Source organism: Neovison vison, chromosome X (assembly GCF_020171115.1).
Source record: "Neovison vison isolate M4711 chromosome X, ASM_NN_V1, whole genome shotgun sequence".
Classification (NCBI taxonomy): Eukaryota; Metazoa; Chordata; class Mammalia; order Carnivora; family Mustelidae; genus Neogale; species Neogale vison.
In genome coordinates this window covers 91,081,701-91,098,697 of record NC_058105.1, presented here as the reverse complement: position 1 = coordinate 91,098,697, position 16,997 = coordinate 91,081,701, and the positions used below count along the sequence as shown (strand labels likewise).

Sequence of the window (16,997 nt, the reverse complement as noted above, 5' to 3'; positions counted from 1 at the left end):
CCCTCTCTCACCACCTAGCCCCAGCCAACCATTAAACTGCGTTCTGTCCCTATAGATTTGCCTCCTCTGGACTTTTCATAGAAAACGGAATCACACAGTATATGGTCTTTGCCTCCAGTTTCTTTCTTTCAGCATGTTTTTGAGATGCATCCATGTTCTAACATGTATCAGTACTTCATCCCTTTTTATTGTCCATTGAATGGATATAACACATTTTATTTATCCATCTGTCAATTGATGGACATTTTAATTCTTTTCACTTTTTGGCTATTACAAATAGCGTGGTTATGAACGTGGGCATATAAGTCTTCGCCAATTATGTTTTCATTTCTCTTGAGTAGATACCTCAAGAATTGCTCGGTCTTACTGTAACTTTGTTTATTTAAGAAACCGACAAACTTTTTCCAGAGTAGTTGTCCTGTTTTAACCGTCCTGCCAGCAATACATGAGGCTCCTGATTTTCCCACATCTTCACTAACATTCTGGGTAGGAAAGGTGTCATGTTGTGGTTTTTATTTTCATTTCCCTGAAGATGAATGGTGTAGGGCATCTTTTCCTGCACTTACTGGTCATTTGTAGATTTTCCTTGGTGAAATGTGCATTCAAAATTTTTGCCCATCAAGCTTTTTGTCACATTATTGAATTGTAAGAGTTTTTTGTATACTCTGGACACAAATCTTGTGCCAGAAATATAATTTGCGAATAATTTTCCGGTCTGTGAATTGTCTTTCCATTTTCTTCACAGTGTATTTTGAAACACAAAGGTTTTATAACTGTGATGAAGATCAACTTATCAATGTGGTCTTTCATGTACTGTTTGGTGTTACACCTAAGAAATTTTTGCCTAATCCACCATAAACCACAATATGTTCCCATGTTTTTTCTCTGAAAGTTTTATAGCTATAGCACTTACATTTATTTGTTTTGTTTTGTTTTTAATTTAGTTTTATTTTTTCAGTGTTCCAAGATTCATTGTTTATGCACCACACCCAGTGCTATTAACACTTACATTTAGATCCATGACCCACCATGAGGGAATTTTGGGGTATGTTGCAAGGTAAGGGTACAAATCCATGCTTTTGCGTGTGGATAGCCAATCGTCTCCGCACCATCTGTTGAAAAGACTTTCCTTTCTCCACTGGGTTGTCTTGGCATCTTTGCCAAAAATTAATTAACCATAAAGGTAAGGGTTTATTTCTGGACTCTCAATTTTATACCATTCTGTCCTCATGACAATACCACACTGTCGTGATTACTGAAACTTTGTTGTTTTTATTTATTTATTTCTGAAACCCGGAAGTGAAAGTCCTTCAACTTTGTTCTTTTTTAAAATATTTTTGCTATTCTGGGTCCTTTTGGAATCAGCTTGTACATTTCTGGGGGTGGGGGAGCCAGTTGGGATTTTTATAAGGATTGAGTTAAATCTATAGATCTATTTGCTATCTATACCAATCTATAGATCTACCTTAACAGTATTTGGTTTTCTAATCCATCAACATGGAATGTCTCTTCATTTACTTAGATCTTCCTTAATTTTTCAACGTTTTGTGCAAATCTTACATTTCTTTTGTTACACTGACTTCTAAATATTTCATATCTTTGATGCTATTGTGTATGGAATCCTTTCCTTAAATTTCATTTGCAGATTGTTTATTACTAGTGTATAAAAACATCATTGATTTTTGTGTGTTGATCTTATGTCCTGTAGCCTTGTTCAACTTGCTTATTAGCTCTAGTAATATTTTGTGTATACCCTAGGAATTTTAAAATAAAATTCTAAAGTTTTAAAAATTTAAAATACAATAAAATTTTAAAAAATTTTGAAATACAGGTGGATACCCTAGGAATTTAAAAAATTTTAAATCACATCATCTGCAAATTAAGATAATTTTTACTTCCTCCTTTCCAATCTGGATTCCTTTTTTTCTTACCCCCGTGGGCTAGAACATCCAGCTCAATACTGAATAAAGATGACATGGAAAGAGTGAAGATTCTTGCTTTGTTCCCAATTCAGGGAAAGCATTTAATTTTCATCAAGTATGATTTAAGTTGTGGCTTTTTCATAGATGCTATTTAGCTAATTGAGGAAGTTCCTGCCTATTACTATTTTCCAGAGAGGTTTTATTTTTTGGTTTTTAAAATCATGAATGGGTGTAAGATTTTACCAAATGATTTTTTCTGTATCTACTTGAGATGAAAGTGTGTTTTTTAATCCATTATGCCATTGATATGACTTATTATATAAATTGATTTTCAAATGATAAATCAATCTTGCATTTGTGAAATAAATTCCACTAGGTCACAGGGTGTGATATTTCTTATATGTTGCTGGATTTGGTTTGTTAATATCTTGTTGAAGATTATTATGCCCATATTCATGAAGAACATCTGTCAGTTTTTGCTTTTTTTTTCCTTGTGCTGCCTTTATCTGGCTTTGGTATCAGAGCAATACCATTCTCATAGAATGAGTTGGAAAGTGTTCTCTTCTCCATTTCCTGGAAAAATTTGTGACAGTCAAAGTTAATTCTTGTTATATATTACATAGAACTCACCAGTGAAGCCATCTGAACCTGGACTTTTCTTCAAAAGCAGAATTTTATTTTATTTTTTATTTTTTATAGATTTTATTTATTTATTTGTCAGAGAGAGCTAGCGCGCAAGCACAAGCAGAGGGAGTGGCAGGCAGAGGGAGAAGCAGGCTCCCGACTGAGCAAGGAGCCTGATGCGGGACTTGATGCCAGAACTCTGGGATCATGACCTGAGCCAGAGACAGAGGCTTAAATGACTAAGCCACCCAGGCATCCCACGAGCAGAATTTTAATTACTAATTCAGTGCCCTTACTTATTATAAGTCTATTTAAATTATTTATTTGTACTTAAGTCCATTTTGGTAATTTGTGTATTTCTAGCAACTTATCTATTTTACCTACATTTTCTAATTTGTTGGCATAAAGTTGATCATGATGTTTCCTAACAGTTCTTTTACTTACTGTTAGACCAATACAAATGATTCCTTTTTCATTCCAGATTGGGAACTTGTGCCTTCTCTCTTTTTTTCTTGGTCACTCTAACCAAAGGTTGTTAAAATGCATGGGACTTTCCCCCAGAACCAGCTTTTTGTTTCATTGATTTTAATTTTTTCTTGTTGTCATTTTTCTATTTCATTTATTTGTGCTCGAATTTCTATTATATTCTTTCTTCTGTTTGCTTTGGATTTAGTTTGCTCTTCTTTTTCTAATTTCTTAAGGTAGAAACTTAAGTTATTGATTTGGATTTTTTTTTTTTACTTTTCTCATATAGGTATTTAAGCTAGAAAACACTCCTCTAAGCACTGCCTTACCTGCATCCCATAAATTTTGATATGTTGTATTTTCATCTTCTTTCACTTCAACATATTTTTAAATTCCTTTTGCAATTTTTTCTTTCACTTATGAGCTATTTAGAAGTATGTGATGTAGGGGTAGCCGGCTGGCTCAGTCAGTGGAGCGTGAGACTCTTGATCTTGGGGTCATGAGTTCAAGCCCCACATTGGGCATAGGGCCTACTTTTTTAAAAAAAGTGTTATTTAATATCCAAATATTTGGAAACTTCCCAAATTTCATTCTTTGTCGTTTCTAATTCAGGTCTGCTGTGTTCGGAGAATCTGTTTTATATGATTTCAGATCTTTTTAATTTACTGAGGCTTTTCATGGCTGAGCACATGGTCTATCCTGGAGAATGTTCCATTGGCACATGAAAAGAATTTGTGTTCTACTCCTGCTGGATGCACTGTTTTATAGATGTCAGTCAGTTCAAGTGTGTTGATGGTGTTGTTCAAGTGTTCTATATCCCTGCTGATATTCTGCTTGGCTTTTCTCTTCATTATTGAGAGATGGGGTGTTGATAGCTCCAACTGTTACTGTTAAATTGTCCATTTCTCCTTTTAATTCTGTCTATTCTTGCTTCATGTATGTTGGGGCTTTGTTATTACATGCATATAGGTTCAAATTGTTCTATGTGCCTGGTAAATTTATACTTTTATCATTACAAAATACCCCCTTTGACTCTGATATTTTTTGTCTTAATGTCTATTTTGTCAGATATTAGTATGGCTACCCAAGCACTTTTACAGTTGTTCTTTGAATGGTGTATCTTTCCTCATCCTTTTTCAATGTAGTTATGTCCTCCAGAATAAAGTGTGTCTCTTGTAGACAGCATATAGTCGAATCTTTTTTCTTTTTTCTTTTTTTTTGAGATTTTATTTATTTGGGAGCAAGAGGGACAGTATGACAGAGAGCACACAAGTGGGGGTGAGGGGCCGAGGAGGGAGCCCAATGTGGGACTCGATCCCAGGACCCCGAGATCATGACTTGAGCTGAAGGCAGAGACACTCAACTGACTAAGCTACCCAGGCACTCCTGAATCTTGTTTTCTGACCTAACAGTCCGTGCTTTTTTACCAGAATATGTAATCTATTCACATTTAATCTGATTATTTACATGATGAATTTATATTTCCCATTCTGTTATTTCTTTTCTATATGTTTGGTGTCTTTTTTGTTTCACTCTTCCTTCTCTTTCTTCTTTTGTGTTAGATTTTTTTTCCATTATACCATTTAAATTCCTTTGTTGAATTATTTTACTGCATTTTTAAAAATCACGTTATTAATTGTTGCTTTAAGGATTATAAAATCTATCTTGTCACTATCTACTTCATGTTAGTACTAATTTACTTTAGGTAAAATATAGAAAACTTGCACTAATATAGCTCCATTTCCTCCTTTCCCCTCTTTGTTTCATTGTTGTCATATATATATTATATCTTTATATGTTATAAGCTCAGTAGCACAGTTTTATAATTATTTTATGCAATATTATATCTTTTAAATCTGTTAAGAGAAGATTTTAAAACATACAGTATTTTAAATTTACCTACATATTTACCTTTTCTGGAGATTTTAATTTCTTCAAGTGCATTAGAATTATCTAATGTCATTTTCTGGCAACCTGAAGGACTACTATTTCCAGAAAAACACATCCATCAGTGAAAAAAAAAAAAGATTATTTTTGGCTTTACAAAATACCAGGTAAACCAAACTAGAGGCAGGTACAAGGATAAAATAAGAAGAGCACAAATATTTTATTGGTATCCATTAATTCCAGGCATACTCATATTCATGAGGTGTCTACCCATAGTCTAGACAATTTAACTGTGAGGTGCCAGCAAGTTCTTGGATTATCAGCCCATCCTCCTCCTCCAGCTGATGTGAGAGCGGGTTGGAGATTCTTTTTTAACAATTATTTTTGGGGGCACCTGGGTGGCTCAGTCGTTAAGTGTCTGTCTTTGGCTCAGGTCATGATCTCAGGGCCATGGGATCAAGCCCTGCATCGGGCTCCCTGCTTCTCCCTCTCCCATTCCCCTGCTTGTGTTCCCTCTCTCACTGCCTCTGTCAATTAGATAACTAAATTCTTTAAAAAAATATTTTTTGAAAGGAAATTTTGCAGTAGGGAGCACTTTGCCCCTTTCTTCTGGACCTCTGCACCGCCACCTCAAGCTAAGAGAGGGGACCCCAAGGTGATTCAGAATCATGGAGGTTGCCTTCTAGATGGGAAGACTAACATCTGATCTGCAGATGTTGTCTCTGTGGCACAGCTTGAGAGTTTCTGGTAAGGCTTGCCCTTAAGATTTGGGGGTGGGAGGCTATACTGATGACTGCTCCCACCCAGATGAACCTGTAAAGAGCAGGATGGTGTGGCAGCCTGGAATGGCCGGGTGAAGAAAGAGAGCGGCAGTGTAGACAGTGTGCAGTTCTAGAGTCTGGTGGAGTGAGGGTGTGAGTTTTCCCAGGGGTCAGGCGGATGCCACAGAAGGCAGCCACCTGGAAGAATCTTGAGGGATCTTGCCCTAAGTTGAGAGCCTATCAGTGGAGGAGACTGGGGCCTAGGAGTAACTCCTGTGGTAGAAACTGAGGTAGTAAGTAACCGAGCTGAGGGGTGTTTGTATGAATTTAATGTCTTTTGGCATGGGACCACCAGAATGACCCTACGGTCCCTCTGCTGCTCTTCTGTATCACTGCTAAGCCTGTGCAGAACTTGCGAAGCTCTTGCTCTTGTCAATGGCTTGGTTTCACCCATTTGCATTCTGGGGCTCTTGGGGATGCTTGTCACCTTGTTTTGTTCAAAAGGTAGCCAGTGATTTTTTTTCTTTCACTGTAATGCTTCTGTTTTGAGACCGTGTTTAGGGAAATCAAAAACTACACTGCCATCAGCACCATCCCCCAACCCAGTTAACACTGACTTTTAGAAGAAAAGCTAGTCCAGTTGGCTTGTAGAATGTCTCACACTCTGTATCCTCTGTTTCTTCATGATGTCACCTAAACTTTTCCTTTATCTCTTGTACTTTCTATAGAATTGAAGTTAGGTCTCCAGGCTTGATCCGTTTCAGGTTAAGCATTTTTTTTTAATTTTATTTATTCATTTGACAGAGAGAGAGATCAAAGTAGGCAGAGAGAGAGGAAAGCAGACTCCCTGCTGAGCAGAGAGCCCAATGCGGGGCTGGATCCCAGGACCCTGAGATCATGACCTGAGCTGAAGGCAGAGGCCCAACCCACTGAGCCACCCAGGCGCCCCCAGGTTAAGCATTTTTGCCAAGAATATGTCATAGGTGCTACAGTGCAACCCGCTGTTTGTGATGCTAAGTTTTCTATGCAAGGAGCAAATAATCTTAGAGTGATGTTTTGATTCTACATTTAAGGACCTGTTCTAAAACCACCTTTTTTCCCCTTTATTTTATTTATTTATTTGACAGGCAGAGATCACAAGTAGTCAGAGAGGCAGGCAGAGAGAGAGGAAGGGAAGCAGGCTCCCTGCTGAGCAGGGAGCCCGATGTGGGACTAGATCCCAGGACCCTGAGATCATGATCTGAGCTGAAGGCAGAGGCCCAACCCACTGAGCCACCCAGCTGCCCCTAAAACCACCTTTTATCAAATGCTTTCAACATCTGCTGTGGACTGAATGTTTGTGCCCCCCCTTCAAATTCATTTGTTGAAATCCTAACCCCCAATATGATAGTGTTAGGAGGTGGGGGCCTTTGGGAGGTGATTAGGTCACGAGCGTGGATTCATGAATGGAATTAGTGCCCTAATAAGAAAAGGGTAGAGAGCTAGCTCACCCCTTTCCCACCATGTGAGGATACAAGAACACAGTCATTTGCAACTTGAAAGTGGGCTCTTGCCAAGAAGCCAGCCATACTGGCACCATGATTTTTGACTTCCAGCCTCTAGAACTATGAAAAGTAAATTTCTGCTGTGATAAGCTAGTTTATGGTATTTGTTTTAACAATTCAAACTAAGAAAATATCTCTTAAGCTTCCTTGCTTGAATCAATTATGGTTACATGGAGGGATGTAAAAAAGTGATTTTATATTTACATCAATTTTTAATATTTATTAGGTGGCATTCTTATAGAATAGCTGCTGTAGTGAAAGGGGTGCCTGGGTGGCTCCACTGGTTAAGCATCTGCTTTCGGCTCAGGCAATGATCCCAGGGTCCCAGAATTGAGCCCAACATCGGGCTCCCTGCTCAGTGGGGAGTCTGCTTCTCCCTCTGACCCTCCCCTTCTTTTGCTTTCTTTTGCACTCAAATAAATCAATCTTTTTTTTTCATTTATTATGTTAGTCACCACACAGTACATTATGAGTTTTTGATGTAGTGTTCCAAGATTCATTCTTTGCACATAACACCCAGTGCTCCATGTAATAGATACCCATCACCTGGGTCACACATTCCCCCAACCCCCTCCCTTCTAAAACCCTCAGTTTGTTTCCCGGAGTCCACAGTCTCTCATGGGTCATCTCCCATTCCAATCCCCCAACCTTCATCTTCCCTTCCTTCTCCTAATGTCCTCCATGTTATTCCTTACATTCCACAATTAAGTGAAACCATATGATAATTGACTGTCTGCTTGACTTATTTCACTCAGCATAATCTCCTCCAGTACCATCCATGTTGATGAAAACCCATGTTGGGTATTCATCCTTTCTGATGGCTGAGTAATATTCTATTGTATATACGGACCACATCTTCTTTATCTTTTTAAAAAAAGGGTCAGACAATACGCCCTCTTTGGTGTCTTGCTTCTTAATAGAAACAGAGAAAGATTTGCTGTAGTGAATACTGTAGTATTCACTCAGAGCTCCTGTTGAGGGCCAATACATTATCCCCCCAGCTTCTGGGAGAATCAGCTTCTGACCTCACACCTGTCTCTTACTGGAAACTGCTCTCAGCCACAGAGAACTGCCTCACTCAAAGTTATACTTCACCCCCCACCACTGCCCAGGGAGCAGGCGGTAGTCAATGAGTGTCTGATGTAGGAATACAGAAGTCCAGCCCAATATCCTCAACTTGGGACAACTCTGAAGGGCCATCTCAGTTCTGGAGCTCCCCGTAGGGTTGTCTGAGGCCTTGGTTGCAATTACATTCTCGGCAAATCCTCCCTCTATCCAAGCCTATCTTTTTCACCCTCTTGCAGATGTTTTTCCCCAATAAATCTGTATGCAGTTCCCTCGCTATTAAGTTGGAACTCATTCTAAGAATAAGACAAAGAGCTTTGTTCTGGGGCGCCTGGGTGGCTCAGTGGGTTAAAGCCTCTGCCTTCAGCTCAGGTCATGATCCCAGGGTCCTGGGATCGAGCCCCACATCGGGCTCTCTGCTCAGCAGGGAGTCTGCTTCCTCCTTCTCTCTCTCTGCCTGCCCCTCAGCCTACTTGTAATCTCTGCCTGTCAAATAAATAAATAAAATCTTAAAAAAAAAAAAAGAATTAGGATTTGCAAATATTTAAAAAAAAAAGAGCTTTGTTCTTTTCTTCTTTTATCTTTTTTTGTTCCTTTTTTGAGTATCACAATGAACTCAGGGATTTTTATCTATTTATTTAAAGTATTACAATAAATTGTAGCCATTACTTTTTGGTGTTCAAATGATCTCAGATGTGGCCAGCGAAGGTCCTTCATGATGCTTCCTGCGTCCTTTAGACATGTCCCATTAGGCTTTGAGTCCATCTTTGCTTTCTAGAGCATAAGATCAGCGTGTAAGTTACCCATGCTCACCATGGAGCCTCCCAGCCCCAGAATCAAGACATTTCTCTAAAACCCTCTCATTTCCTTTTAGGGGGAATGGTACTAAAAATCAAGATCTGGGTACTAGGAGTAAACTGTTCTTTTTTTTTTAAGATTTTATTTATTTATTTGCAGACAGAGATCACAAGTAGGCAGAGAGGCAGGCAGAGATGGAGGAAGCAGGCTCCCTGCGGAGCAGAGAGCCCAATGTGGGGCTTGATCCCAGGACCCTGGGATCATGACCTGAGCTGAAGGCAGAGGCTTTAACCCACTGAGCCACCCAGGCACCCCGTAAACTGTTCTTTTAATTTCACTTTCTAAATGTCTTTTGCTGGTATACAGAAATATAATTTATTTTTATACAGATATTTCACTGTGGTCACATCAGATTACAATCAAGTTCTACTGAATATCATTCTCTATCAGTTAAAAATATTTCCAGCTATAAATGACAGAAAGGTGGCTCATAATCACCTGGAAAAGCAAGATGGTTAGTTTGTTCATCTAATAAGGAGCCTGGTGATAGCTAGTCTGTGACTGACGCAATGGCTCAATGATCCTGTCAGGGAGAGGACACATGATTAGAAAATCTAAATTGTCCTGTATCTATTATACACATTTAATCTGTAATTAAAAACTCTTCCACAAGGAAAACTCAAGGTTCCAATGGCTTGCCTGATGAATTTTATCAGGTGGCTAAGGAAGAACACTGATGTTACACAAACTCTTCCAAAGAAAAAGAACTCTTCCAAAGAAGGAACCTTTCTCATCTTGTTCTTTGAGATCAGCATTACTTTGACCCAAGAGCTAACAAGAATGTTACAAGAATGGAAAATTCAGTTCAATCTTTTTCAATATATTCTAAATGAAATGTTAGTACACTGAATCCATAAATACATTAAAAATAATGCATCATTACAAAACTGGGTTTATTCTGGAAATGCAGTATTTGTAAATCAATGAATACATTACACCAATAGAATAAAGGAGAAAATTCACATCTCACCAGATACAGAAAAGACATTTTAAAAATGCAACATGCATTCATTTTAAAGCCTCTCTGTGAACCAAGGATAGAAGGGAACTTTCTTAAACCGGTAACTGGTAGCTACAGAAATTGTATAGAAAGGATTCTTCTCCCAAAAAGGACAGGTTATCTCGTCTCATACTAATTCTTTGGCTAATAGAAACCATAAAAACGAGATAAAATACCCCCCAAACCTCAGCTTTTTTAAAGGTGTCAGATATAAACCCAGGAAACATCTTTATTGTGGTCTAGATGATTAAATGAAGAGAAACACACTGAAGTGAGCTGCTGCTTTTTCCCTTGATGCATTTGTTAATCCTGAAGCTGTATGGAGCCAAGCTTAAAAGCAGAAATGGCGCCTGGGTGGCTCAGTTGGTTAAGCAGCTGCCTTCGGCTCAGGTCATGATCCCAGCGTCCTGGGATCGAGTCCCACATCGGGCTCCTTGCTCAGCAGGGAGCCTGCTTCTCCCTCTGCCTCTGCCTGCCATTCTGTCTGCCTGTGCTTGCTCTCTCCCTCTCTCTCTCTGATAAATAAATAAAATCTTTAAAAAAAAAAAAAGCAGAAATGGTAATTCAGAGCTTTGAGAAGTCTCATGAGACGTCTCATGAAGTAGGGCATAAAAACTGTTTTTACTGCTTCCTGCTAAGGTAACCAGAACTTGAAGGTCAAGACCAATTAAAAAAAAAAAAAGGGCACCACAGAAAATGGAACTCCAAATAGTGGGCATAGTTCAATTTCTAAACTACACAAGACAAGATGTCATGAAGTCAAGCAGAAAGCAGAAGTAGGGGCGCCTGGGTGACTCAGTGGGTTAAAGCCTCTGCCTTTGGCTTGGGTCATGATCTCAGGATCCTGGGATCGAGCCCCACATTGGGTTCTCTGCTTGGTGGGGGGCCTACTTTCCCCCTCTCTCTGCCTGCCTCTCTGCCTACTTGTGATCTCTCTCTCTGTCAAATAAAAAAATAAGGTTTTTAAAAAAAAAAAGAAAAAAGAAAGCAAGCAAGTAAGTGGCCAAAAACTTAAGGAGAGCTTTTAGAAATCTCATAGTGACAGAGAGACAAAAATCAGAGATCAAGGTCTGTCAGGGTTTCAGGTAAAAATCCTGAATGGCTTTGACCTAGGAGGAGCAAAGCAGATAAAGATGAGGTCTCATAAACACGAAGTAGGGCCTCAAATTATCTTATTCCTTGATAGGATCAAGGTTATTGGTTTCTACTCTATTGGGCTGCCAGAAAAAAGGAAACTGTTTCTGGAAGATAATATCATCCAAAGAAATCTTTTTTAAAAATTTTTTAAAAAAGATTTTATTTATTTGACAGACAGAGGTCACAAGTAGGCAGAGAGGCAGGAAGAGAGAGAGGGGGGAAGCAGGCTCCCTCCCAAGCAGAGCCCAATGCAGGGCTCGACTCCAGGACCCTTGGATCATGACCTGAGCTGAAGACAGAGGCTCCAACCCACTGAGCCACCCAGGCACCCCAGAGAAATCTTTTAAAACTTTGCATATACAATTTCTGGTGTTCGAGAAAAAAAAAATCCCAGGCTGCCATGAATTAGATGAAGGAAACCAAGATAAAACAGATGATACAAATAAACCCAACAGCAATCCAAATATTTGCATTATCAGACAAAAACTTTTAAAAAAAAAGACACTATGATTACTATGTCAAGAAATTAGGTGACAAAATGATTGATATCTATTACAAAGAATGGAATGGAAATTCTAGAACTGAAAACATAGCTTAAATTAAGCACTAAATAGATGTTAGATGTTAAATAAAAATAGATGTTAGATAATAAAAACTTGGTGAATGGGAAGAGAGTTAGTAGAGAATGTCCAGGCTGAAGCACTGTGGGGAAAAAAAAGAAAAACAATGGAAAGAATGTAAGACATGGATCCAATGTATGTTTAAATGGAAGGGATATCAATTTGAAGAGATACCAAAATTCACAAAAGATAATGAACCATCGATTCAAAAAGCTCTCTACTCATGCAAAGCAGAATGAATACAAAGGAAATCAGAGCTAGGCAAATCATAGTGAAACTGCTGAAAACAAAAGAGAAAAAGGGAAAATCTAATTGCTGCCAGAGAGAAAGGCATATCACCTTCACAGGAGAAACAATAAAAATGGCAGCTGCCTTTTCAACAAATTCAATGAAAACCAGAATACAATGAAGTGCTATCTTTATTTTCCCTTTCTTTCTTTCTTTTTTTTTCTTCTGAGAGAGCCTGCGTGTGAGCAGGAGGAAGAGGCAAAAGGAGAGAATCTCTTTTTCTTAAAAGATTTTAAATTTATTTATTTGAGAGAGAGGGAGAGAACATGAGCAGGGGGTGGTGGTGGAGGGAATCAGAGGAAGAAAGAGAAGCAGACTGCCCACCGCGTACTGAACGCCATGCACTGGCTTGAACCCAGGCCCCTGAGATCATGACCTGAGCCAAAGGCAGATGCTTAGCAAACAGAGCCACCCAGGCACCCCACAGAGAGAATCTCAAGCAGGGTCCACACTCAGTGCAGAGCCCAGTGAGGGGCTCCTCCTTCCCACAAACCTGAAATTATGACCAGAGCAGAAATCAAGAGCTGGACACTCAACTGACTGAATGAAATGGTATCTTTAAAGGGCTGAAATGAAAGTACTGCTAACTTATAATTCTATTCCCAGATTTTATAAGATTTATTTTTTTATTTGAGATAGTGAGAGAGAGACAGAGTGAGGCCCAGTACATGGTGGGGAAAGGCAGTGGGAGAGGGAGGGAGAAACTCAAGCAGACTCCGAGCCAATCATGGAGCCCCAGGCAGGGCTTGATTTCATGACCAAGAGATTACGACCAGGGCCAAAACCAAGAGTCTGACACTTAACTAACTTTGTCACCCAGGCACCCTGAGACAACACCCTTTTAAAATAAGGATGGAATAAAGTTGGTTTCACAAAAACCAAAACTGATCAAATTAATTTTCAGCAACTGACGCTAAAATAAATACTCAAGATACGCCTTAAAGTTAGAAAATAATGATCCTTAAAAAATAAAAGGGCAAAAAGGAATGGAGAGGACTACAAAGAGAAAATAAGTAGGTAAATCTATATAGATACTGACGGTCTTAAACAATTATAATATTACATCGAGAGGAATAAAATATACGTAGAGTTAAAAACCACGTTGACAACAAAACAAAAGGATGGAACTGAGCAACAATTTTTTACATCATTGAATTCGGGAGGAAGTAACGGCATTCATCTACAAGAGACTAATAAATCAGTGGTGTCTGTCATAAGCTCTAGGGTAACTATACAAGTAGAATTAAAAACTGCAAGAAAGCAGACTTGCTCAGCTCCCACGCAGGGCATGGACCAGGCCCTCTGCACCTCAGCCATGGAAAAGCAACTGCCGCGCCTTCCAGGCCTCCCAGATGCTGCTGCTGCGACTCGTGCGTTGCTGAGGGCGGACTCACTGGGTTCAGAAGGTCCACGTCCTGGGATGGCAAAAACACACTGGAGAGTGAGTAACCATCTGAGCATTTGCAGCAGCGGTGTGACACAGGTCTCCAAGGCCCCGCTTGGGCACCATGATGCCCTAGGACTCAGGACTCAGAAATGCTGTTCTGCTTCTCAGAGGCCTGTGAGGCCTCCTGAGCTGTTTGATTCATGGTTAGGACTTACTGTGAGAAAGCGTGCGGAATAGAAGCAGCAAAGGGAAAGGGGGAAGGGGCGAGGCCCATTAGCAGCCAGGCATGACATGGCAGTGATTGCCCCCCAAAGGAGTCCCAAGGTCACCGATTCATTCTCCCAGGAACGATGTGTGTGACAAAACCTGCCATGCCCAGCCAGCCAGAGAAGCTCGCTCCAGCCTTGGGGGCCGGGGCCTTGCTGGGAGGTTGTGCTGGCAGGGGGCATCCCTGTGACTGACAGTAGCTACTCAGGCTACCGCCCTCCAGAGGCCAAACTAATACAGCACGACCCAGGGCCTCACGCAGGCAAACCCAGACCTTCACCCTGAGTCACACTGTCTGCAGACGCTCTCGGGCCACACTGGAACAGCGACGCTCAGACTACAGTCTCACTAGGCAGAATGTGACAGGGGCTTAGCGGTGGTCTCCCAGGAGCCAGACAACGACCAGTGCTCCTGCAACAGGATTTTCTGTGGAATGTACGGGCCTCGAGCAATCCGGGCCTCCTGGGTTTACCCTTTACAATTAATTTTCACTTCATTAGAAGTCTAGTGGCCGAAGGAAAAAAACGTTTTCAGGTGAGTATGAGTGGGGACCCTGGGTAAGGATGGAACCGGGCACGGGCACGATTGTGCAAGAAGGCAGCAAAGGGGAAGCCCACGCTATGGGAAGGTACAGCCACGGCACCAACGTGCTACCGAGTGTGTGCGAGAGGGCGTAAACCACCAGCACAAACCAGGAGCCCAATGTGGGCTAAATCCTGGGCCTGGGGCTCTAAGATGTGCCCTAGGTCAGTCACAACAGCCCTTTAGGCAGGTGGTCCTCAGCTGTGACCCAAGGGACCAGAAAGTGCTGCAGACAAGCCTTCTCCCCTATGGACTGATATATCCGAAAATCCCGGGCAGAAGACAGACCGGAAGAACACCTTGCACGCTTCTCGGGTCTGAAATGGCAAAATCACACTAGAAATGCTACCGTTGCCTGAGTAACAAACACGTGTCCTGCCCCAGGCCCCACGCCAACCGCTCGGCCTAGTCTTACTGTGCGAGCACCTGTGCCCGTGTCTTACGAGGATCCGGGAGAGTCTGACCAGGGCCCAGCACCAGGGACTTCGGCAGCTGGAGGTTTCTCAGCTGTCCTCGGGACACTAGCATACCAACTCTGCTAAACCTTTCCTGCCTCCCGACGGTGATGGCCGAAAAGAAGGACGTGAGCACGTCTCTTCTCTAAAAGAAACAGGCGGCGTCTCCAAGCCTGGCCGTCACCTACAAACGCACACGGAATGCATTCACAGTGGGCAGCAGTACCCACTCACGCGCCTCAGGGAAAGCGGGCTCTTTCCCCGGGATCCTAAAGGCTTGGGCCGTCACTTCCCAGAACTCTGCGCTGTAGATCCGGGCTAGGAACCCCCCAAACCACCGGGGAACCTCAGTTCACTCCTAGAAGGCAAAGGGAAAGACAGGGAGAAAGCAGTATGTTCCCGTGGAAGCTTACCGACGTGTACGCGGGACTGCGTGATGGTTTCTGCCACAGGCTTCCCTCACAGTGCGTGGCACCTGTGGCTCCAGCTCACAAGGAATCGGGCACATCTGACCTGACACCCGACCACGCACGGCCCAGGGTTCTGCTCGGGGCCCAGGCAGCTACAAGGGCGCCACAGCAAACTTTCCTCAACGGCACTGACAGGCTGTATTAGCGGCCACGCTACCAGTGCCTGCCACTGTCAGAGACCAAAACTCTCTGCTTCCTTAGGCGGTGCTGTCAGCAAAACCACACTCTCCCGGGACGCCCGGGGTCCCTGAAACTGGAGCAGCACGATTTCTTTCAGGAGAATCGGGCAGAGGCGTCCGCGTCTGTGGGTGTGGCTGCCCTCCAGCCCGGGTTCCAGGCTCTCCTCCGGGACTCTTCCCCCGACGGGGCCTGACCCCTGCCCTCTGACCCCCGCGGACCCGGGACCCGCATGGCTTCCAGGGAACGGCCCCGCCCCCAAGATGGCCGCGCCCCTGTGCAGCTGAGGACGGCCGTGGGAGCCGCTACCGTTTCTTATTCCGACGAGCTGAAGGAAGCGGAGAGCGTGGCTTTGCAGGGTGGCCGGTGCGCAGCAGAACGGCGCGGGACACAGCGCCTCGGCCTCCGAGGCGGCGGGACTGGAGCCGCTGAACCCCTCCGCAGGCGTCTCGCCGCCCGGAGGCCCATTCCCGCCCCGCCCCAGCCCGTCCCGCGCCTGAATGTGCGACTCGTCGCGGAAAATGTTCGCACGCTCTGGTCGCCGCTTCGCGCCGCAGAGGAACCCCGACAGGATCACTGTCCGCGCCACCGCCCATCTTGCCCATCGACAGTGCGGACCCGGCCCCCTCGCCCCGTCTCCGTGCGCGTGCGCCGCGCTCCGACCTCGGGCTGCGAGGAGACAAGAGCGGAAGTGCTCCGCTGACCCGAGGGCGGCGCGCCGTCGCGCCGGTTGTTGTTATCCACCGCGACCGTCGGGTTGTGGGAGTCGAGTACGGGAAGGCGGAGCGGACACGGGCTGCAGGGGAGGGCGGGGTTGGTGGGTTCGCGCCTCTGAGGGCTCGCGGCACTGGGCGACAGGCCGAGTGCGGGCATCGGAATGCGGGCGGCGGCGAGTGATACAGTCAGTGAGTTTGCTGAGTGCCTAGTAAGTGCGAGGCACCTTTGCGGTCCCCGCTCCTCTTCCTGACGGCCTGTGAGCAGGTGCTACGATTATCTTCGTTTTATTGCGAGGAAGCAAGAACAGAAAGGCTCAGGCAGCTGTCCCAAGTCACACAGCCACGCAACCCCGGGGGATCCTTCTGCCTGTTTCCCTCCTGCCTAGCGCTTGGCCTCTCTAACTACCGTTTCCGAAATTGATCAAGTTTGTGGTTGCTGTCTGTCTTGAATAGAGGTCAAATAGAGCTCCACAAGGTCGGGGACCTCTGACGAGTTTGTTCCCTGGTGGATCTGCAGCGCTTAGTATAGGCACATAGCGGGCCCTCCCCATTTTCACTGGACGAATAAAAGCGACAGAGCAGGCCGTGAGTTGATTGCAGAGGCAGTGCTCAGCTCCTTGTCTGGTGTTAATAGGGTCCTACTAAACATCGCTCTTCCAACTCTGATGAGGCCTTGGGCTTCCTCGCATAAAGTAAAACACTGGAGTTTTCCTCAGCTTCAGTCCATCACAGGGGTTGCTGATTGCATCTCCTGTGTGGTCCTTCTTTCCAG

At 43.3% G+C, this 16,997-nt stretch overlaps 1 protein-coding gene and 1 long non-coding RNA gene across 6 annotated transcripts in view; one reads left to right on the top strand and one right to left on the bottom strand.

Annotated features, from left to right (window-relative positions):
• Positions 1-16,997, top strand: part of ZNF674 (zinc finger protein 674) — a 49,138-nt gene that overhangs the window by 3,890 nt on the left and 28,251 nt on the right. The window contains exon 1 of one of the 5 annotated variants that reach the window (XM_044235359.1): positions 16,192-16,279. The exons of 1 other annotated variant lie outside the window; for it this stretch is intronic. The gene's annotated coding sequence lies outside the window, so the exon portion shown is untranslated. 3 more of the 5 variants (XM_044235357.1, XM_044235358.1, XM_044235356.1) reach the window with 3 other exon arrangements.
• On the bottom strand, positions 8,885-15,695 carry LOC122897179. Its single transcript, XR_006382478.1, has 3 exons — positions 15,276-15,695; positions 9,565-9,649; positions 8,885-9,042 (listed from the first exon to the last, which is right to left on the bottom strand). It is a non-coding gene; the product is annotated as an uncharacterized LOC122897179 (long non-coding RNA).